Genomic DNA, 25,107 nt, shown 5'->3' on the forward strand with positions numbered 1-25,107 from the left:
ATCTCTCAAATCAATGCCAGAATATAAATCAATTTCCCCACAGAGCAAAGGAATAAAGGAGATCAAAGAAAAAAAAAATCAAATGACACTTCCTGAGGGGGACACAGCCCAGATGCTGCCAAATCTCCTGGGAAAAAAAATTGGGTCTGAAGACTCCACTTGCCAAGAACCACTATTTGTGTTGAGCCAATCCACCAGCAGTCCAGTTTTCACACAAGTGCAAGCCACTGATACAAAGGTTTCCAGGGCTGAAGGAGATTTGTGGTACAGCTGCAAAGTCAACACTGTTGGAAACGAAGGGGGACAGATACCTGGGAGAGACTAGCTGTGAAGTCCCTGCAACTAGGGATTTCTCCTTGATGCTCTTCCTTTCCCTTTTCACACACCATACCCTACCCCCGGCATCATCCACACTTCTTATTCTCTTGCAACTGGATTTCTTCTATATGTTTAGGAGATGAAAGAGAAAGATAGAATGGGAACCAAGAACTCAGTCATTATGAGACTACACTAAATGTTTCCAGGATGGGGGGGGGGGAGAAGGGGAAGAGGAAGAGAAAGGTGTATTGCTTCTGATGTACTAACCTCGACTGACTCGTCTTTTGCTTTTTGCTTCTGGGAAACCACAACATTGTCTGTTCTTGCTCTTGCTAAGTAAATTGAGAGGATAGGGATACACAACAAAATTATTGTGTGGAGCAGTTGCTATTGTTATGTTAGGATGTTGGCTGTGGATGGAGAGTTCAGAAGGTCATTCTTCACACAGCAAGGCAGATCTCTATGATTGCTGCTCAGAACAGAGAACTACCTGGCTCCAACTAGGAGCAGGCTCTAGTTTGCTGTAAATGTACTGTATAGTTAAAAAAGATATATATCTGTTTACACACAAGCTCTCTATGTGTTAATATGACCACCACCACACTGCTTAACACACTTACAAAATATTATAGTAAACTAATATTTACAAACACCACCACCAATTGATGCATTCATTTTGACTGGAAAGGAATTACTTCAAAACTACATAGCAGATTAGAGCAGGATTTTAAAAAATTAAAGGGCAGTAAAAAAAGATCAATACAAACATAGTATAGCTCAAAATAAAACTATTCCCAAAAGATTTCTAAACACACAAATGTGGCCAAAGACTCCACTGACAATAAGCCAGGAAACATTTATGCTCCAAATTCTGATTCAAAATAGTTTATAGCTACCTATTTGACATACCATGTGAAATTAGTGGAGGCAAATCCCAATGTTTGATAACTGTGGAAGAGCAAACACGAGGAACTTCGTTCTTTTTCAACTAGATTCTCGTTTATGGTACATTTATAAAATACAATGCATTTAAAACAGTGACAACTCGTATGTGCCCAAGAAAAACAAATTATGAATTGTCAAATTGCCACTAGATGGCAGAATATCATCAAGTATATACATGAATAGTATTTACTTCAGCTAAACTGCAGATTAAAAAAACATGTTAGGAAGTTAGTTCGGCTCATCTGAATAAACAAGAAGCTTCAATTTTTAAAAAGTGATTTATATAAACAGTATGATCATGCAAAAATCTAGGATTAGAGTTATCTGAAGGTCACACTCAACACTCTCATCCATAAGGTCCTAGGTCTATAATCCACATAGCTATGAAAGAATCAAGTGTCGTTGAGCAGGTGGCACATATACACACTAGGTTTGGTGCTGTTCTCCCAGCAACTGCATTCCAAGGCAGAAGCATACTGCTGCAGTGCTAGAAGCTGCTATGGAAAGAGAGAGGAAGCGCTTAAAATAAGATAAAGGGTTGAGGATAGCTCAGGAAGGGTGTGGGCACAACAAACATGTCAGAACCACAGTGCACATTTCTTAATTTAAACAAGCTACCAAAACTGTTTAAAATATTTTAAATTGCTGAACATAGCCTGCATACAAAATTTTAAAATTTCAGTGTGATGCAGTTTAGAAGTTGATATGGTAACAGGACTGAATTTAGCCATTTAGAATTTATAATAGAAATATCATTTGATTTCAGTATTACTTAAAAGTAGCATATATTCATGTTGCTATAAATGAAAACTAGTAATTTATTTAAACAGAAAAATATACACACTTTATATGTTACTTGAAAAACCTCAAGAGGAAAGAATTAGAGTATGTAACACTATGTCTATTCAGGTAGTTTTAAAAAAGGAGGATGTTTTTCTTAAGCTACAATGCTTGGGTTACTGGGGGAGGAAGAAAGAAGAGAAGAGAATTTGTTTAAGCAGAGCTCCCCACCTCCCTATCATAGCATATCTATCACTTACTTGGGGGCCATAAAGCTTCTGGCAATTTCTCCAGACATAAGCCTGAAACATCGTCTGTGTACGACTTTTTCTTTCCCTACCAATATTACCATTACCCTTAAGGAGGCTTGGAAAAACATGTAATGCCTAAGAAGGCTTTGCAGCTTCTTAACCAAGCCCACAGAGGCTGCTTTCTGCTGTATAGGAACCTACCATGCAAACTCTTAATAGCTACCCTGCACTATTCTTCAAGCTACAAGAGACCTTAGCAATAGAACCAATTATCCAGTGAGTTATTAATGCAAAAATCACAAATTAAAAACACAGAGAACGATGTTTATCCATCAAATATGATGGTGCAATTACTACAGGTACTTTATTTTTTTTTTAAAAAGAAATTTTATTGAAGTGAGGCATTACTTTGAAAAGTGCCTCTGAAAAAATAGCACTGTGAGTTCCAAATATGTGTCTGAATACAAATCAAAACATCCTCAGTTTACTAGTAAAATAAAATTTGCAACTGCCAGCCAGTCCTGTAAACTCAACCTGTGAGCTAAAACGTAATAGCTTCTTTCTGGCATGTGCTTCAGTAGTGCTAACCAGTAGGATTCTACAGGGAAAATTCTTCCCTCAGTTGCATCTGTGCAACCCCATTGCCTTCAGTGGGGCATTTTTCAAAGAACCACCCACCTGAACATTCTTTTGGCTTATGGTTTGTTAGATTTAAGAGACGTTTAATTAAATATATTACTAAAACATACAAGATAACTTTCCCTAACTTCATGGATAGTACATTTACAATACAATTAACAGAACACACGCCCCCGCCCCCCCAAAAAAGCAATATGATATGCACAAAAATTAAAAGGTTAAAACAACATGGTAGTTTTCAACTAACAGGAGTACAAAAATGTTGAGCTTGGTAGTTTCAGCTTTATTTATTTATTTTGTGGTCATGCAATTGACAGTAACTACTGAGGAAAATATTTTCAAACCAAAAAATTGCAAATGGTTTTGTTATAAAGGTTTAACTTGTGCAGGAAAGTGGTTATTTATGCACACAAAACTGCTACTTTATAGACGGATAAGAATTTAAAAATTATATTAAGCACTTTACTAGAAATATGGATTTGTACCATATAGTGTTATAGTAAGTAGACTGTTCTAACATTTAAAAAATTCAGAGTGAAGAAGGCACAGCAAGGCTGTCACCGTTCCAGTTATGGCCAATTACGAAGAATCAAATGGATACTTTTCATCCAATCCCTAGGAACACCAGCTTATTTTTAATTTTTATTTCAATACAAATATTAAACAATTCACCTCTCTAAAAAAAGATGATATAACTCAAACTAGCCCATTAAGATCTAAATTGTAAGATTTCAATTTGTTAAAAAAAACCAACCCACAATCTCATAAGTCATGTCTTTCAACTTTGATTTAATAATCTAATGTAGTAAGAATCATTGGGAAGTCCATTAAGAAATTCCATTCCTTGCTCCACACTTCCTTGAAAACAAGTATGGGTAAATAATAGCACCATAGTTTTCCAATGACACTGACTCAAAATATTATTCATATAACAGAAAACAATTTGCATAGTTTTGGATAACCATGGATACAGATGATGTTCTATTTATTTGGATAAGATTCTACAGGAAATTGCACTTGTACGATACTTTCTGGCAGCAGTCAAGTGGTTAAATTTTATGAGTACAACTTTTATGGTCTCTGTAGTTACACCTGAATTTCATAGCTTTAAATGAGGAAGAAGGAATAATTTTTCAGCTGTATATAGCCAGGATTTGAAAGCAGTCACTTACTTGTCCTTAACACACATTCAAGCAGAGAAGACTTTTCAGTGGACCATCAGGATCAGTAATCATTGTAAATCACCTCCTGGAAAAGAAAGCCTATGCATAAATATTGCTTTTTTATTTTATAGTTAATATTAAAGTTAAACATGAAGTGTTTAAAATTAAAAAAAAACTTTTACTTATTCTAATCTGGAGATTTCCAGTTTTAAACCTGCTTCACAGCTGTTGCTATTCTTTACTGTAATTGTTGGACAAGATCACATTATAATTGGAACATTTAATTTTGCAATTCCAAAGTTTATGTTGCATCTCTAACAGTACATTAAGATAAGTTATGTTTTATTTTTTCTCCTTTACATTTTTTAAAAAGGAAAAGAAAGAAGCATCTGGGATGCTCTCTTCATAACTCCATAGGTTTTCGACTCTACCACTTACTATATACACAAAATAACAAACCGATGTTACAACTGTTTACAACTACATCATTTTAAAAATGTATTAAATACTCGTACATAGGACGGTCTAGCCACTTGTGAAGTTTGTCATTTTAAAAGTTCACCTCTTTTGAATTATCAGTGTACAAAAGAAGTCTTAAATTCCTTTTAAAGTTGAAACATTTTCTTTTCCTTCATTCCGAAAAGATAATTGCTACAGCCGATTTTTTAGTTTTAATTCTCATTCAAAACACACATCCAAGACTAAGCATGGAAAGTTCCAGGTCAAAATGAGAATTTTTTTAACTTATGACCAGTAAGTAAAAACTGAGCGTACAGACACATCTTCCCTGTACATAGGGTGACCAGATGTCCCAATTTTATAGGGACAGTCCTGATTTTTGGGTCTTTTTCTAATATAGGTTCCTATTACCCCCCCCCGCCCCATCCCGATTTTTCACATTTGCTGTCTGGTCACCCTACCTATACATGAGCACACTGCCTTCTGCATCATGCAAGTACAGCAAATATTTTCAAAGCAGAAGAAAAAAGGGTACATTGTCAAGTTCCTACTGCCTAGTTTTATTGTGAAGTTCTGAGAATGAATAATCCATTTTGTGGTGCATGTTGTACAAGGTATGATTAAGTGTACTAATTAGTGAGCATTTCTGGGTCTCTATTCAGAATTACAGTAACTTAAGGAAAAGTTTCAAACAACAGCTGCATGATTTAATTGATTTATTGAAAACTGCTTGAAGCACTATGTAAAGCAGAGGCTGTTCAAGCTAATTAGAAAAATAAATTGCTCTTGGGAAATATTTATGAGGCATTCATATGTAAAAGTACACACTATAGTCCTATCCAAAATCAAGAGTTTCAAAATTGATACTTCTACTCAGACTACTTAGTAGATAATCACTAGTAGTCAGGTGAAGAGCTTTGTCCAAGCAGATCATTTCTTAAGAAATTAAACTGAAGCCTTTCAGATCAACTGGGTGTGTATGAAGTTGTCTGCTGTTTTAACCACTTCTTTGACAATACTGACTATAGGTTTATTCATATGAACAGACTTACCAATTAGAGGGGTGACTGACAATGTGGTCACATAAGAATAAGCATCAGGAGTAAATTGTCTCCTAATTAAACACCTTTGTAATAGCGTTTTATGCTAAATCAACCTCCACTAATCACAGAAACTAGAATGAAGACCAAAAAAAGGGGAAAAAATAATTCATAATACTGCTAAGCAAGATGCTCCATCAAAACCCCTTAATTACATTTGAATGTTAAAGAAAATGAAGCCCTTCAGATGGGCATCTCAGTAAAAACTCAAATCAGCCTTATTACTTGACTATATTCAATCTTCAATGGCATGATTATTTCCCCCAAAAACGGCTACAGAGACCACTTCTAGAAGTTCTCTACTGGAGAGACCGTATGAAGAAAATGAAAAGTGCAATTTACCTGCAGATGACCAAATAGGTTTGTCAAGACATCATTAATTATTTTAGAGATTAATATTAAAATTTCTAAATGTTAAGTCAAATTTTGACTTTAAGTAATTATGAAGTCACCATAGTCATCAATCTCAAATCAGTTCGGAAAACCAGAATCCTGCAATAACTGATGTTCTTGCAGGCAAATCCGTGAAAGTACTGATACAGTTTGCCTAATCACCAAAAGAAATCCCACTGAACATCTGAACCACTGACACGGATTGGACAGGGTGGACAGAGAGTCACTTACAAAAGAAGTCATCTTATGGAAAGATTTGAGATCTCAAAAAATGTTCTAAAAAAAATGAATAGTTTTGAAATGCTCAACTGCTCAGTTACATTAAGACAGCTAAAGTGTTAAATGCTTTGCACATATTAATTTTCCATTTAAGCGACTGTTGAAATTACCATACAGCTGTTGTGAGATTGAAAATGGAAAAACTGAACATTAAGTAGTGGTCCACACTATGAAAAAGTTTGAAAACTGTCACTTAAATTGCTTACAATTAATTCTAGATCATTTTAGATTAAATTTGAAGCTTTGGTGACTTTTGTTCATAAATGGTGTTCAGGCAACAGGCCCAGCTATCACAAAGCAAGTTAAAAGCTTTAAGAGTAAACTGTGTATATAGATTAACCAATTGTCAGTCATTGTCTACCTACCATTCCCATTTTCAGCATATTCACAACATTAGTGATATGGGCCATTCAAGACAGGATATACAGATTTAGCAACATTTATGCTAAATTCACTAATTATAGTTTAAAAGAATTTAATACACAGTTATCTATGAGCTATCTATTTCTGTGATTATGCCCCATCTGTGATTATGCCCCATAATCCCATGTGATTATGTGGGTGATAGGTTGGCTGAAAGAGAAAACAGTCACATAGCCCAAAGATTGGTTTAAGCTGACTTCCACGCTGCTGTGTTGCAAGTCTAGGTACAATAAAGAAATACATTTTGATCAAATCATTGTCATTTTTTGGTGGGGAAGCAGGTTTATAAATCCTGTTTGTAGAAAGAGGGTGCACTCTATGGAACATCAAATCCACTGCATCACAGTAAATAATAAAAAAAGAACCCCTATATATCAAAGTTTTGGGGCACAGCAACTTTGGCGGTATGCCTGAAGTAAGTGACTGGTTTGGTTGGAGCACCAGTCTGTGCCTTCCAATTCTGCCCAAGTAGACTACGCACTAGAATGTAAACACATGACCAGTCTAAAAGGGAAGATGGAATATAGTTTCTGAAAGAAGACTAGTGGTGCAGAATAACTACAGTTTTTGATAAATCCTACAGGAAGGTCTTTCCAGTGTAAAAAGACTATCTAGATTAGTATTTTCATTAATTTGCTCTGGCCGTAAACCTTACAGGACCACCTTCCTGGAATGATAACTTTGAATGGTCTTTACTAAGGTTAATTAAGGCACTGTAAGTCCTACTCCACGGATAAGAGCTAGAGTAATGTAAAAAAAATGAACAGAAATGAACATTTTGGTTGATAAATTAAACCAATATATAATCAAACTGAATATGGTAAAATATTACCACATATCAAAAGAGAGTGAGTACATTATAACTTGGGTCAGTATTACTCTATGTTTATGTGAAATATTTTTTGCTGATATAATAAAGCTATTAAATATTGACTTCATCATTTCACTGAAACACATACTTTTCCTTTCACTAAAACCTGGCTATTCTCATGCTATTGAAAACCTACACTGTCACATCTTGCAAGGTGTAATTCCATTATTCCTATCCTAAAACCAGAAGCTTCCTCTTCTAATCAGAGCAAGGCCATTGCATTGTGCACCATCCGAAAAGTTGCAGGTTTAATTTCAAACTTGATGATCATCAAGTGTATTAGTGTCCTTTATTACAGACACTATAAAACTAAGCTAATTACCACACGTAACAGAGTGGCTCGCCCCGATTACAGAATGAGCAACACATGGGAGAGATCAGGATTATTGTCCTATAAAGAGCAGCAGGAGTCCACAGTGAAGAGAAAGCGAGTGGGGACAGGGGAAGCTCAGTAAGCTGTGGAAGGGTCTGCAGAGAGTGAGGAAGGCTCTCCAAGCAGAGAGGCCCGGGAGCACAGGCATCGACTTTCCGAACTGCTAGGGGGTGCTCAACCCCCAGCTCTGCCCCAGGCCCTGCCCCCACTCCACCCCTTCCTCCTCAATTCTGCTCCTTCCTCAGCCTCCCACTTGCTGCAAAACAGCTGATCGCAGCAGGTGGGAGATGCAGGGAGGTGCTGATCTGCAGGGCCCACCGGCAGGTGGGAGGTGCTGGAGGGGTGAGGGGCGCTGATAGGGGCTGCCAGTGGGTGCTCAGCACCCACCATTTTTTTCCTGTGGGTGCTGCAGCCCCAGAACACCCATGGAGTCAGTGCCTATGCCTGGGAGAGATCATGACCATGCAAGAGAGGGATTGCAAAGCTCCCCAGGCTGAAAGTCTGGGAGGAAGAAGAGAAACCTTGTGTTGTGTGGACTTAAGAACAGATTGGTTTGGGGATTTTGAGTTTTATTTGCAGTTTATTTTATATTAATAAACCTAGCCTGCAAGGAGGGGTATTTTTGACCCCAAAAAAGCCTTGGTGAAGAAACTGAGGTTGGTTGCTGGTAGCGTGACCAGTGCTTAATTTGTGCCAGAGCTTGCCAGGACTGAGCCCTGGCACCCCTAGGCTTTGCAGTTCATAGTCCCAGCACCTATGGGCTTGCTGCATCTATTATGAATGTTAAAAAAAAAAAAAAAAAGTGCTTGAGTCCCGGCACCTCTTTCATTACAAATTAAGCACCGAGTGTGACCATAGGCTACTGAAAGAGGCACACAGGAGGCACCTGGCCTGGTTACAAGGCAGAACAGAGAACTCAATACCAGCACAACCCCAGTTCTCAAAACTTGGTGCCTGAGTCTCTACAATCAATGTCTCTGCTAAGTCTCACAACACCAGTAGCACTTTCATCATATAAACCTTCCATTTCCTGTCTACAAAGTATCTGTGTTAACAGTAAAGCAAAACTGTTTACACAGTCTCGTATTCAACTTATATAGGAAGATCTTTATGTATGCTTTCATTTAATTACACTTCTTGACATACTTACATTCAGTAGATTACCGTTCTTCAGCAACAGAAATAATGAATTTATACCCTACAGTAACAAGTCCTATTCCATTACCTATAAACCTCAGTTTATATATCTCAATTATCAAATGTAAGACCACAGTCAGTTTTCAGTCATAAGATAGAAGAAAACTTTTTCTTTGCTTTAGCATTTTTTACTTTCTTTAGAGATAAAGATGGAATGGTTAAATGAGGATGACATAATATAAAGCCTGGTCTCAGAATTCAAACAACAGAAGATAATTATGTGAGCTCAGATAAATACCAAATGATTAATGTAAAAGTTACCTCCAGGATCACATCACCTGGTGGGTGTGATGTAATCATCATATTCAACATATGTGGGAAGTGAGTAGCCAATTTCAAATAAATGGGGAAATGGTCATGACCACAGCAATATACTCGTGGAAGAAGAAAGTTGGTCATGAATCTGGAGCAAAAATAGTGGTAGCAGCTGAAGGATAAATTCAGCCACATCAGTCTTAGGGATGAGATAAAAACTGAGACGTTACCAACTTAGATACAGTTGGTATAGAACAGGTAAGACTGTTAACCAGCTACAGTATTGCTTGTGGCATAGACAGCAGCTATACGAAATGCGACTAGACCTGGATTGTTTTAGAAATTTAAAAATAAATTCATAGCAAAAAATGAACCAATGTACGTTAAATCCAAATTAGCTACCGATTTTTTTTTTGTAATTATATACATCGGCAAAAATGCATAAAACCCTTTTCATTCCGTGCTTTAAAGATAACTAATAAGGCATTTAAGAAGACAATAAAATACAAGATAAATGCTAATCTTTAGACCAATGCAAATTAGAACAGCTTAGTCCTAAATCCCTGGGGAAAAAAAAAGGGAGCATACAGTGAAACTACCACTGAAGCCTTAACTATAGCTTTGTGGATATGACAGTATACTATGTCAAAGCTATGCAAATAGGTAACAGAAAATAGGTAATTACTATGGGCTTTAATAGAGCACTTTGGTGCAATATATACCAAACTGTTTTGTACCAGAAAGGCACAATACATCTTTTGAGACTAATTCATCTGTCCTTGCGCCTCAAGGGGAGAAACAATACATTTTGCCAGTTGTACCTACACAGCATTATCCTAATTTTCTTGCACATCAGTCAATAAAGTAATTCTTTAACATAAGACTTTAGGGTGACCAGATGTCCTGATTTTATAGGGACAGTCCCAATATTTGGGACTTTTTCTTATATAGGCACCTATTACCCCCCCGCCCCATCCCCTGTCCCAATTTTTCACATTTGCTATCTGGTCACCCTATAAGACTCTTTCAAAATATACTGGGGGAGGAGAAGCCTGGTGATACAATTCACTGAAACGGGGCTGTCACTAAAAATAATGTGCACAGAGGTTTTAGAATCTTGAACTACAGTAATGTACCCCTTGTTGCAACATGTTAAATACTCCTAACCCAAAACACATCATTATAACATAACGCATCCTGTCTTAGGGAGACAATGGATTTTGTACTGGTCTTGTCAGGCTCCATTTACCAATCTTCCAGCAATGTTTAGCAAACACTCTGCACATGAGGCTGCTATTTTTCAGATATGACAATTAACTCGCTTCTTGTTCACTTTGCATATATTAAAATGACAGGACAGCATTAAAAATCTTATGCATTAGAAAGTTTTGAATATTTCTCCCCTTCCCCTAATGTGTCATTTGTGTGCCCTATTTCTGGAAGCTTCTTTCTCCCTCTTTCACAGTGTGTGTCTGTGCATGCGTGTGCACAAGCACACACATGAGAAAGACTCTATAACCTGGTGGTTAGAGTGCTCACATGGGAGGTGGGAGACCCAGGATCCAGTCACCCTGCTTCAATGAATAATGATTTATCCAGAGTGCAACAGCTTTGACAATAGAGAGACTGAGGGAGCCCCACAACAGAATATCCCACAGCCCAATGGTTAAAACATTCACCTAACAGGTAAAAAATCCCAATTCAGATCCCTTCAGTGGAGGGGAGACCATCCACATCCCAAGTGAGTATCCAAAACACTGAGCTAAAAGTTATGAGGGAAGTCCTCTTCCATCCCCACCCCCAGCTGTTTTGTGTGAACTTACCTGTGAGGCTTGATCCTCTGAGCATGCCTACCAGATCAGTCTCACGCACAACTTTAGGCAGCTTCCTCTGCTTTGTGAATCACTCTGGGGCTTAGGTGCCCAGGTGCCTAGAAGAAGGAAGCAATGTGCATGCTCAGAGGCAGAAACTTAGGTGCCTAGGGAACTTTTACTGCAAAATCTTGGGAGCCAAGTAAGTTTAGGTGCCGACAAGCTTAAGTGGGAGTTTTATGCATCACAGTGGTCCCAAAACTTGGACTTAGGCACCTAACTCTTTCTGAGCATTCAGGTGTTAGGCTTCCTGGACAATGAAATGAATAATTATTTTACAAAAATACACATTTTTCAAGAAAACGTTCCTACTTCAAACACCAAAATACAGGATGTGCTGTCTAGGCCAGTATAAAGGGACTTGATAAACCAAATTAACTAGTAAGAAACAACTGCTCACCAACATCCTTTTATATCAGTGCACATAGTTCAACAGCAGCATCTGACCTCAGAAAAGACAGTAATATACTGCAGCATGTCAGGCCTCCTGCTCAGATACTACTATATCAGTGTCTAATAAGAGTCTACAGAAGGAGCCCCTCCCTTCATCTCACACTGAGAAATAGTGATGGTTATTGTTGAATTAACTTTGATACAACATATTAACTACAGGCAGTGTAAGCTTCCTCAGTGCAGTCCCAACCACAATATGACTCAAAACTTGCACATTCTGGTTTGTAAACTGAACATATGCTATATAAAAGTCACTAACATAGCTTAAAGATGAAACAAGATGACATTTTTCAGAGTCACTTTTTTGACTATAAATACACTTAAATACAATGTTCTCTGACCATTTGACACACATCGGTTCATAAGCCACAGTGTAGCAAGAAATAATACGGGCTCAGCAGTACACATCTGCATAATACACTCAACATAATAAATATTACTAAATCACATAACTTAGTACAACTCATAATAGGGATACACACAAGCCTGAAAGTTTAACTTCATGTCATTAATCCTAGCTGCAATATGGATATAAAATTCAGAAGAACGTAACAATTAGTATGCCAGAGCACAAAAACAACAATTTATGCTGGTACAGATTTAAATTCAAAACCTGAAAACACTGCCATATGACTTGTGTTTTGTTTCATTGTTAAATGTTTATTACTTTTTATTTAACTAGACATACCTAACTCGGTTGATAAGAAGGTTCATTTTATACCTTTGGAATTTTGAAGACATCCATCTTCATGCCAACCATGCCCTAGCCTTTGCAGTGACTTGATGTCTTTCACAATATATGCTGTAGTCACTGTCACGTTACACAGAACAAGTTTCAGTTCAGATTACTAGCTCTAAGGACCAGTCACACAAATTAAGTGACCATCACGTTAGCTGCATCTGAATGGTGACAAATAATAGTAACACATACTAGATAGGATACATGGCACCACAGTGGAATGTCAATTTATATGAGGGATGATTATAATCTTAAATTAAAGGACATAGTAAATTATATCAAGCTTCAAAATGAATGAAGTCTCATTAAAAGAGCTGAGGTAAAGCTTAACCATGTTTGCCTTTTTTTTTTTTTTAAATACAAAGGTAACTTTTAAAAGAAAGTCATTTTTCTTTTACCAACATCATACGTTTCAATGGACTGACATTTCTCCCTACTACAGTGGAATCTATTGGCTTTCATGCTACCCAAATAGATGTCCAATGTAAGTACTTGGACAATATAGACAAAATTAGACCGTATTATATGATTATGTCAATATTATGTCATTAACAGTGTTGTAGACTGACACAGAAGACAAGACAACAGTATTTACCACAGCATAAGTCCAGTTAGATCAGGGTGGTCAAAACAAGACAGAAATTACATTTACGTGATTGCTTATTTACTTAGAAACAAATTATCCTATATGTAGTTATTGTAATATAAATAACCTGTATTAAAAATTTTATTCCATGTAAGAAAAAAAAAGTTTTAATATATAATTTTCAGATTTGACAATTCTGGACATAAAGAATATACAAGAGCTTTGAAACCCCTATTTTCTAGAAATGTATGATTAATCTATGATTTACATTCTAAGTGTTTACTTGCATTTCACTCCCACATGGGAATTAGAGTTGGGACCCTGAGCTGACAAAGGTTGGAAGCTCTGCCGAGACAACAGTCTTTGTCCAAAATGCACATATGGGCCTGATGGGGATTTTTGAGGGAAAGAATAAATGGTAAAAGTAATGTGGATTCTAGATCCCTCACCCTCAGTTGTACAAGTTTTACTTTAATATTTGATACTGATATTAATAATTTGTTCTTGCTTTCAAATAGCCAACTGTTTTGTTTTAAAAAACCCAACAGAATCATCTACCGTTTCTTTTCATAACTTTAATGTGGATACAGACACCACTTGGATTAGTATGCAAATATATGCCAAATGATGGAACATTTTAAAGTTTGAATTAAAAACATTAAAGATATAACTGGGGATTCATTTTAAAAATTCAGTCTTCACAAATTTTCATTTTTTTCCTTTTACTAAAGCAGAAAGTTCTCAAATCTTCTAAAATTGAAGTTTATGGGAAGACAAACAATGAAGATTACTGTCGTTATGCACAGCAGATGCTTTGTTCTTATTCCTGAAATTTTGATAACTAGATATTTAAAACAATGTAATTTTATTCATTTGTACATTCCTGACAAAATATGTTTAATATCAAAATAGGCATACAATAAACACCAAAACCTTAATACTGCTCCATTAATGAAAGCTGATGCAAATTAAGTGATTACCATATTTTCATTATCTTCTCATACAATCCATTAGTTCCAGTAAGACATTGTTCTTGACAGAGACATTTTTCTACATGCAAGCTGATACAGATATGAGAGCTCTTACCTTTTAACCAATCAGCTAGGGAAATATTTTTCCCTTAAAAGGGAGGAGGCAATCTTCCAAATATACAGTTTCAGTACAGTTAGAGCTCAGTCTGCCAGTTTTCAACAGCAACCATTATCACTTTCTTCTTGCAGACAGCAACATACCATCTAACACTTATAAAAACTGAGAGCACTCACCAAGTTCATGGTGAAAACAGGAAATATAATCAACTAAACTCATCAGTCTGTCTCACTAAATACACGTGATCTCTGCCCAGTCATCAGCAAGTCCATTCCCCTTCCTGAAACTCTGAAGATATCAGAATATATATTTTTGTTCTGCAATTCCACAATGCCAAATGTCTCGAGGGACCTAAGGAAGCAAGGATCCAACATACCCTGATAGATTGCTTCTTAGATCTCCTGAGAATGGCAGGTTCAGCATTACCACAGCATTATAATTAGCATTAACTCCTTCCAGTCCTACTGCATTGTTATAATTGAATCAGTTGAAGATGCCAAATGGACTCATTACATGCAGGCTACAGCATTATATAAATACGTGTTTAGATTTTGAACTGATCTCATTCTAAGTTTTCCATTTTGGTAAGGATTATAAAACAGGCAAAATTTAATAAATGTTTTTAAAAGTGTGTCACCCATATGTTTAGAATCAGTGATTAAACAAAAACACCCCTCCCCCCAAGAGCTGCATTTAGCACCCGTTTTAGAACAAACAAACCAACCAACCAACCAACCTGCAACACAGGTCTTGGGGAAAAACTGACTGCTATGCTCAAAATGAAACTTACTCTACACGTGTGATCTGTGTTAAATAACCAACAAATTTTCAAGCTAGCTTTTAAACTTGTCCAAAAATAGCTTTCAGAAAAAACATTCCAAGAAATACATGTTCATATGACAGCCATTCCATTTTCTGCGTGTAATGTCACCAAAAGTCAGGATGTTCAAAAACATAATATCAAATAAATCTTTGAACTTTAGTTTAAGCTTTGTATCAATTAAATCTCAGAATTTATGTACAATTAGGGGCAATGGAATGGATGGGGGGTGCTAGTGCCCTTGCAGTGGAAATATTCGGGGGATGGAAATCTATGTTTCTGCCCTGCCTGCTCTCAGAGGCAAGAAGTGGGAGCCAGCTATGTAGACAGAGACAAAAGCAGGACCCAGAGGAGGGACTGGATTTACTGCCATGGCACAGAAGATTGAGCTAGCCGCTAGGGAGCAAATAGGACTTCCAAGCCCAGCCCAGTCGTACCATCCAGCCACCATGGGTCCTCAGAGGAGACATCAAGCTCAGGTAGGGGCAAGAGATCATTAGCCAACTGCTGTGGTGGGGAGATGGGACAGCCATCCCTCATGAGGATGCATAGGTGCCAGCCACTTACAGGATGCACAAAGCAATGGGCACCAGCTGCCCGATACTAGGAACTACCAATATGTCCCTTTCCAGCCTGGAGCTCCCACACACTTCAAGTCTCAGATATGGAGATTGGCATTTAAGCAACAGTTTGGTTGGTTGTTTTATTAAAAACAGAAACCGTTACAAATGTCAGGCTGAAAAGGCAGAAATGTTTTCTAATTAAAAATCTACATTTTAGGGAAATTTTGATTCAAAGGACTGATCCTCATACTACTCCTGGGGGAATTCTGTGCCACTGCGCATGTGCAGAATTCACATCCCCCCACAGATTTCCCGCTCCCCACCCCCCCCAAAAATACATAAAATACATTCTGCCAGGAAGGCACAGAGGTTACACCTTTCATTCACCCACAGGGGCTGCTTTGGCACCAGAAGAGAGGGCAACTGTCTCAGCCTGCCATGGACAGGGAAAGGGAGAGGCTATGTTCCTCACAGCACCTCTCCCATGGGGCCAGGTAAAGAGGCTCAGGATATAGGGTGGGGAAGGGAGGGACAGAGTGGGCACATGGGGGGGGGGTCACAGACGGATTCAGAAGGGCCAGTGGAGGGATAGACTGGGGCAGGAGCTGAATGGAAATGGGGGTGCATGGTGACAGGGCCACATGGGGATAGGGCAAGGAGGGGTGGCTGAGTGGGGGGTGTAAGGGCACAAGGGGTCAGGGGAGTGGAGGGGTGTAGGGACACTTGGAAGAGTGGCAGATGTCCCTGACTAAATGGGAGAGGCTAAGGGTCTGGTTGGGGGAGGCTCCCCAACTCCCTAACAAAGTCTCTCCCCTCCCCCACACAAAAAAACCCTATTCCATACTTCTCCAACCCACACCCAACAACCCTCCAAGCTCACTCCGAGGCTTCTTCCCAGAATTACCTCCCTCTCCCTCAGCTCCTCCCTTACCCTTAACTCCCCCAAACCTTCACACTGCTTCTGGGAGGTGCAGGAAATATGTTTCTTTATTGTAGTTTAAATGAATTACTCAAAGTTCCGAATTAATATGCTTAGTAAGGAATCTTTGTCAAAAAATATTTCCTGAATCTTTCATATTTGTCAAGTATCAGAGGGATAGCCATGTTAGTCTGGATCTGTAAAAGCAGCAAAGAGTCCTGTGGCACCTTATAGACTAACAGACGTTTTGGAGCATGAGCTTTTGGACCTCTTGCTCCAAAACATCTGTTAGTCTATAAGGTGCCACAGGACTCTTTGCTGCTTTCATATTTGTATTATTCTGACAAATAAAATATGCAGAATTTAAGTATTGTGTGCAGAATTTTTAATTTTTTGGCATAGAATTCTCCCAGGAATAGCATACCCACCATAGGCACCGACGTGAAAAAATTTAGTGGAGACTAAGGGGGGGATATGATAGAGGTATATAAAAAAGAGGAGACTAAGGGGGGATATGATAGAGGTATATAAAATCATGAGTGATGTGGAGAAAGTGGATAAGGAAAAGCTATTTACTTATTCCGATAATACAAGAAATAGAGGTCACCAAATGAAATTAATAGGCAGCAGGTTTAAAACAAATACAAAGAAGTTCTTCACGCAGCGTACAGTCAACTTGTGGAACTCCTTACTTACCTGAGGAGGTTGTGAAGGCTAGGACTATAACAGCGTTTAAAAGAGAACTGGATACATTCATGGTGGTTAAGTCCATTAATGGCTATTAGCCAGGATGGGTAAGGAATGGTGTCTCTAGCCTCTGTTTGTCAGAGGATGGAGATGGATGGCAGGAGAGAGATCGCTTGATCATTGCCTGTTAGGTCCACTCCCTCTGGGGCACCTGACATTGGCCACTGTCAGTAGACAGGATACTGGGCTAGATGGACCTTTGGTCTGACCCGGTACGGCTGTTCTTATGTTCTTATGCTTAGCACCCATTGGCAGCCACCTTCTCCGCTCCCCCCAGTGCCTCTCATCTGCTGGTGCCCGCCCCATCAACTCCTTCCCCTCCCTCCCAGTGCCTCCCTCCCGCCTGCCGCAATCAGCTGTTTTGCGGCGTGCAGGAGGTGCTGGGGGGGGGAGGGAGAGGAGTGCAGATGGAGCACACTCAGGAGAGGGGGCGGAACTGGGCTGGAAGGGGTGGAAAAGGTGTGGGACCTTGAGGGAAGGGGTCGGGTGGGGGCGGCACCTGGGGTGGAGCAGGGGGTTGAGTACCCCCAGGACCCAGAGAAAGCCAGCACCTGTGATACCTACTACTTAAAAAGTGAGTCTCTTTCAATCAACATATAGGAAACCTAGCCTTTTTACAACAGTGACCCGTATACCTTGGTCACAGCTTTGTCTCTCCATTCTACTTTTGCCATCAGTTCTCAAAAGCTGAGATCTAACTGATGAAGGCACATATCTCTTGCAATAGCTCAATCATCCCATGCAACCAGGACATCAGACTCATCACTTCCTCCTCCCCTCCCTAGTGCTTGAATAATCACATTATAAACATATATAGCAGGAGTCAGCAACCTTTCACAAGTGGTGTGCCGAGACTTCATTTATTCACTCTAATTAAAGGTTTCACGTGTCAGTAATACATGTTAACGTTTTTAGGTCTCTTTCTATAAGTCTATAATATATAACTAAAACTATTGTATGTAAAGTAAATAAGGTTTTTAAAATGTTTACAAAGCTTCATTTAAAATTAAAACAAAACACAGAGCCCCACGGACCAGTGGCCAGGACCCAGGCAGTGTGAGTGCCACTGAAAATCAGATCGCGTGCCATAGGTTGCCTACCCCTGATATATAATGTTATATATTATAACTGTGGCAAACTCCAGCAAAGAGCTGTATTTGTACAGAATACTCATTTCACCTATCCTTCATGTCTCATTTCCCTATGTATAAAAGTAACCAATAGCATTCCATGGTGTTCTGACACTAATATTGTCAAAGCTCTTTCATATTCTCAAATGAAATGCAGGAGAGAAGTGCACAATATTCTTACTTCCACCATATATAATTCTCCAGTGGGGATTCTGTAAATTTATCTTAAGGATTTCAATTTTGTTATTGTTGCTGATGTCTGGAGAAACCAATTTCACCCTAACTGCCTGAGCAAAGCAAGTCTTATACTCAACCCGGTGGCATTTCTCTGTCTTTCTGTAATTTGATATCTTTTGAGCATCATATTTGATCAATTCCAAAATTTCAGGGAATACTCTAGGCATCAATGGACAGAATCCTATTGACTACTGAAAACTGTAAAACCTAGTTTCCATTGGTGTGAGAGGAGAATCAGGCACACCCATTTGGTGCTGCAGGCATAGGAATATTACTGTCTACACATATTGCAGGCAGCAGCTTAATAGTCTGCTCTCTCTCTCACTGGGTATACAGTTTGGCTTACATAAGTAACAAAATAGTTTCTGATCTTAACCCTGAAAAATTGCAGTCTCTGGAGAGTTTTCCTGCACAAATACCTGCAAAACACAACAACACAAGTGCTGCTAAAGGAGACTAACACAGTAGAAGGACTAGAAGCCAAGCTGCATGGTGAAAACAAGTCTGTGGGCAGGAAGAGGACTAGTCAATAGCACTTTTCGCACAATGACCAGCAAAGTGTATGAACAAGTGGCCAGGGCATAAATCACTGGAAGATATGCCTGCAGTAGTTTGTGTATTATTTCATAAATACACAGGCCTTTAGAAAATATAGTACTGTGACAGATCCAAACCAGGAGGGTACAGGAGTCTGGTAGAGGGCAAATATACTGATCACTGGATGAGCAGTTTTCTGTTCCCTGAGTGACCAGAGCAGGGGCTGCACTAGAGTAATCAGGAACCTGCTAGAACCAATTAAGGCTGACAGGCTGATTAGAACACCTGCAGCCAATCAAGGCAGGCTAATCAGGGCACCTGGGTTTAAAAAGGAGCTCACTCCAGTCAGGTGAGGGGGAGCCAGAGGAGAGGAAGTGTGTGTGAGGAGCTGGGAGCAAGAGGCACAAGGAGCTGAGAGTGAGAGGGTGTGCTGCTGGAGGACTAAGGAGTACAAGTGTTATCAGACACCAGGAGGAAGGTCCTGTGGTGAGGATAAAGAAGGTGTTTGGAGGAGGCCATGGGGAAGTAGCCCAGGGAGTTGTAGCTGTCATGCAGCTGTTACAGGAGGCACTATAGATAGCTGCAATCCACAGGGCCCTGGGCTGGAACCCGGAGTAGAGGGCGAGCCCGGGTTCCCCCCAAACCTCCCAACTCCTGATCAGACACAGGAGAAGTTGACAGACTGTGGTGAAGATCACTGAGGTGAGCAAATCTGCCAATAAGCGCAGGACCCACCAAGGTAGAGGAACTTTGTCACAGTACCCATACCACAAACTACCTGGTGCTGGAAGACAGGATATGTAGCTTGCTCTAGTAAGCAATTTCTTTTGATTTTGTCTTGAGCTGTGACTATTCCTAAATCGCAGGGTCTCACATGATTAAAAGTTGTTAATTTCAACGGGCCCAAACATTTAAGGGGATTATATGTGATCCTAGATTCAATTACCAACCAAAACAAAATATAAAAAAAAAGAAACTGAAATAATGACGAAAAGGAGCATCTTAGATGACAATTTAGGTTTAATGGCTACGTCCTGTAAAATTGCTAGAGGTTATAATCCATCCACAGAATCTCACTATACATGTACTTTTTGGAAAAACTGAAAAGCTATTTGCACTTAAAGTTGGATAGCACACAGAGCTGAGCCTACATAAGCAACGAAGTGTGTGACCCTCAAGTATATTTTACATGCCACATTAGTTTTAACTGGAAAACCCAGTAGACATCCATAAAAGGGTATATATGATACAGTTCAGGGCTGCTAAGGGAGGGCACACAAAATAGTTGCCAGTTTTTGTAGATGTCTGATCTTTCTACACTTAAATGGCCTGTCCAATGGGTGTGTAATTAAGAAACTGTTATCTGATATTAAAGATTGTTTTATATAGAAAATGTTTCAGAATACAAGAGTACTTTTTCTACTCACACATACACAAGCATGTATGACTATTTACTTTTTTCACCTTACTACAAAAATGTAATTACGTAGTAATCAATTGATCTATTTCTCTGAATTTCCACTAGTTCCTCCGCTATCTGAAATTCTCTTGAAAAATATCCATCTTGAAGAAGATACAGTGCCAAAATAAATGTTCCTGCCATAAATATCTGTATGTTTAAAGTGCAGTCTAAACTTTCTAAACCTTCTTGCTCTTTAAAGAGGTAGCATGAGGACATGTCTTGTGTATACACTTTATGTACAGGATACCAAAACACCTAGAGATGTATCTTGGATAAAACAGAGAATGAGAAATACTGTTGTAATATTCTGTATCATTAAAGTGTTTTCAGAACTATTTTATATACTAAATACAATATTTTGATATTTACCTATCTTAAAATGAGAAACTACTGAAAATAACTTTTTTTTTTAACAAACTTTGAGGCATTCTTGATATGTTGGTGGTAAATTACTGGTACACGTAGATAGAAAAACAACTAGCCATCTTTTACTCTACAGGTTGAGTTAAAGTATTAAAGCTATACCTATCACTTTATCAACTGCACACTTCTGCTTCTACAGACTAAAATTTTACATTGCTATTGTTGTAGAGTCGAGTCTATCGTTTTTATAGATCTGGTAGAATAATAATGGTTTCAATTTATTTTGACATTGTTAATACATTTAATGATTTTTTTTTTAAATCAGCCAGCTTGCCTCCTCTAGCTCAAGTAGAATACACAAGTTATTTGTGACCTAAATTCCTTTTTGTGTAGCCTACTGAAGCTTGTCTGAGAAGAGAATCAAAGGAGCAATGGCCATAATGGCTTGAAGAGCGAAAAGAATTCAGAAGAGCATACACATCTGTGACTTCTCAATATGAATGGAAACAATAGACACCTCCCCCCATCCCCATAACGCTATTATGGGAGTGGAGAGGCAAATCTTTTTTGACTGCAATATGAAGGACATGGATAATGGTCTTGAATGCAGTTAGGAGGCATGGTGAAGTGGCATTACAAAAACTGGTTTCATTTCTTGCTGAATATGATGGTGAATGCAGGGAAAATGAGAGCCAAGAGACATTAAGGATAAATACAGGGAGAGAGAAACAGGAAAAGAAGAGGAGAGAAGAAAAATGGTCTTCACAGAAGGAAGAATCACCAGCAAGGTATGATGAACGCATTTTTTTACAAAAGCAGTCAACTAAAAGAGCATATTCATGGAACACACAAAGCCTACCTTTTTATATGGACCTCAAAACACACCATTGTCTGGGCAACAAGGAAAATAGAAAGGTAGAGCTCATTATTTCACTCTTGCTGGAGCTCAGCAGATGCAGACAACAGATTAAAAATTAGATGTTTTAATTTTGCATTTGAAATTGCCGTGTAAGGTCTCTCTACATGACCAGAAAAAGTGCTATTTAAAATTACAGTTAGCTAATATGATTTGACTAAATCTACATTAAATGTTAAGGGGCATTTCAAATCAAGTTAGCTGGTGATGGAGATTATTAATCATACATACAGAGTAAGAGATCGGTAAAGGTGTTAGTTCTCAAGAAAGCCAGTTACTGGTAAACTCAGCTGGAAGAAAATGTCAAAAATGTGCTAGTGAAGAAATACAAAAACGACAGCAGAGTGCTAAGCCAGTTCAGTGACAGGAACAGACATCTGATACTCCACTGCAACAGAACTTTGGAACCAGTTTTACTATTCTTCAAGAACAGATGGAGTAGGTCTGTCAACTCATATTTTGTAGAAAATGCCAACGGTCAGACCAAAGGTCCATCCAGCCCAGTAACCTGTCTACCGACAGTGACCAATGCCAGGTGTCCCAGAGGGAATGAACCTAACAGGTAATGCTGCCATCCATCTCCACCCTTTGACAAACAGAGGCTAGGGACACCATTCCTTACCCATCCTGGCTAATAGCCATTAATGGACTTAACTTCCATGAATTTATCTAGTTCTCTTTTAAACTCTGTTATAGACCTAGCCTTCACAACCTTCTGAGGCAAGTTCAGTCTTCCACTCACTTACCATTCACACTTTACTCATCCTCCATTTTAAAGTGTTTGGGATTTTTTTTTTTTTTTTTTAAAGGATGACCTGAATACATCCATGCTCCAAATTAAGTCTTCTGGCCAAAGAGGACAGGGTCTGGCCACTTTATTTTTTCACAGACCTACAAAAAGTCCTGACTATTGTTCTTACATCCCAAATTGCAAATACCCAGCTGTCTTAATCTTTACCAACTTGAATTGGGGCTTGCTGACTCTCCCATGGCTTTAATATTCCCTGCAGCAGAAGTAATACACAGAATTCTAAGGTGGCAATGCTGCCTCCTCCCACAGGCGCAAGTCTGTGAATGAAGCAAATCTTTGCCATATTGTTCTCCTTTCTCTTAGTGTCTTTATTTTTTGATGTGCCACTCGGCTGGCCCTGCCTGTCCCTTTCATTGATGGCAGACACGGCCAAGGATGCTGCTGGAGTGAGTGTACAGGTATTCAAATCCCTTTGCAGGGACGTAGTACTTCTTTTCCACCTTCTTGGAGGTAGGCACAGTGGAAAAGGGGGTCTGACATACTGATTTGGCAATTTTAAGGACCCCTGCTTGGAGTGCACCAAAGTTATTGGATCTGCTGGGTCTGTGGAGAGAGGAGGCTGTGTGGTGCCAGCTCCACTCCAGCCAAAGGAACTTCAATACCTATGGTGAGATCACTTCTGGCATGTTGGATAAGGGCTAAGAACAAGGCATGCAGCAGTGCCGTACGAAGATAAAGGAGCTGAGGCAAGCGTACCAGAAGGCAAGGTGCTGCAGCAAAGACCTGCCACTTCTATATAAGGAGCTGGACACCATCCTTGGTGGCAACCCCACCTCCAAAAGCCCCATGGATGATACTTCGTGTGGGGGCGGGGGCGAGGGGCACGGGCTGGAGCCAGCAGACTCAACACCGAGGATGAATTAGTGGATGAGGTAGTGGAGCTGGATGATGAAATGGGACAGGCAACAGGGTCATCTGTACCATGATGAGCCAGGACCCCTTCTTCACCTCGGAGGGTTTCAGCCAGTCCCAAAACTCTGGGAAGTGCTCATTTTGAGTCAATACTGCTCAGTTACATGAGGTAGAGCTGTCCTTTGCTTTGTTATATGCCAGAGGCGGATTGAGGGATAGAAACATACAAAGACTAGCTGTGTTTGCATCTGCATCACATTCCCCTGTGTAGCTATGCAGTGGGGGCCCTGCAGAACAGTGTGTTAATGCAAATAGAGATTTCACGGGAATCCTTCAGAGAGATCTCTAGAAAGCCTTCCTAGAGGAAGCCAGTCCTCTGCTGAAGGTTCCTTGGCAGAGCTGCTTTGTTCCTTCCCCCATCGTAGGAAACTTTCCCATACCAATTGGCAATCATTTGTGCAGAGACCAAAGCGGAACACAGGTGAGCAGGATAGGGACCAGGTCTGAAGCCGCATACATGCAGGAGCTGCATCCTTGCTTACCCTCAGGAGTGAGATATGCGCTTCAATGACCCCCGCCTCTGGAAAACGGTGGCAGAATTTACAATATTGTCCCTATTCGCTCGCGGTGATCCCCTTTAAAAAAAAAAAATCACCAAGAGCCTTTGCCCCATCCTGAACACCACCCTTCACCCCAAATTACCATGTTTAGGGCATTCGTCGAGCTGTGTGCTTACCAAAGGACAGCGAGAAAGAGGTGTATTTTACTACTATTTGATTATGTCAGTGCACTAACAATCACGCATCTGTTTATTGTTTCCTGTGCTTCTGCAGATGTGGCCTTCAGGGGATCCCCCCTAAATGTGCAACACCTCCACCAGATAAGGGAGCAACTGAGGAGGAGCAAGGAGAACATGTTTTAGGAGTTGCTCCAATCCTCTAATGCTGCAAGAGCACAGGGCATAGAGAGAGACACTTAATGAACATTTAAAAATAAATAGGCATGAGAGGAATCAGGGCCAGAAGTGGATGATAAAAGTGATGGAGGAGCAAATGGAGATGCCGAAGTCTCTAATTGAGTTGCAGGAATAACTCATGCATGCTGGCTCCTGCTGCAGCCCATACAGAACTGCTTACCATGTCCTCTCCAAACTTCTCCGACACATTCCTTGCATATTCCAGGCCCATCGCAGTGTCCCATTCACTCCACCACTTTGCAAATGAGAGCTGGAGTTACACACAGCTATGGGCCTCCATCAGGAGAGTGCCCTTCTCAGTGTTCGGTTCCTTTCAACAATGCATTTTCTGTGTGTTGCTTATTGCTGTTTAATAAACAAATTAATCTTTATTTGTCTCCTATACACTGTGGTTGCTGCTGGAATTAATAGACAGTGTCAACCGGCACATTTACAGAGTACTGTATTGGTGTATCTTCCCATGTGGATGTTGTGTGTGCGTGTGCGCGTGTGCGTGTGTGAGAGAGAGAGAGAATCTCTTATGATGCTTTGGAAGCAGTTTAAGTTAAATTTAAAAAAGATCAATGTTATTCCAAACAAGATCATCCACA

General features: G+C 39.4%; 1 protein-coding gene across 2 annotated transcripts in view; it reads right to left on the minus strand.

Annotated features, from left to right (window-relative positions):
* Window positions 1-25,107, minus strand: part of NCOA3 (nuclear receptor coactivator 3) — a 156,101-nt gene that overhangs the window by 44,408 nt on the left and 86,586 nt on the right. For both annotated transcript variants that reach the window (XM_044986386.1, XM_044986385.1), the window contains exons 3-4: window positions 11,270-11,376; window positions 4,106-4,181 (exon numbers count right to left, since the gene is read on the minus strand). The gene's annotated coding sequence lies outside the window, so the exon portion shown is untranslated. The remainder of the gene's footprint in view (window positions 1-4,105; window positions 4,182-11,269; window positions 11,377-25,107) is intronic.

Source organism: Mauremys mutica, chromosome 13, assembly GCF_020497125.1.
Source record: "Mauremys mutica isolate MM-2020 ecotype Southern chromosome 13, ASM2049712v1, whole genome shotgun sequence".
Taxonomy (NCBI): Eukaryota; Metazoa; Chordata; order Testudines; family Geoemydidae; genus Mauremys; species Mauremys mutica.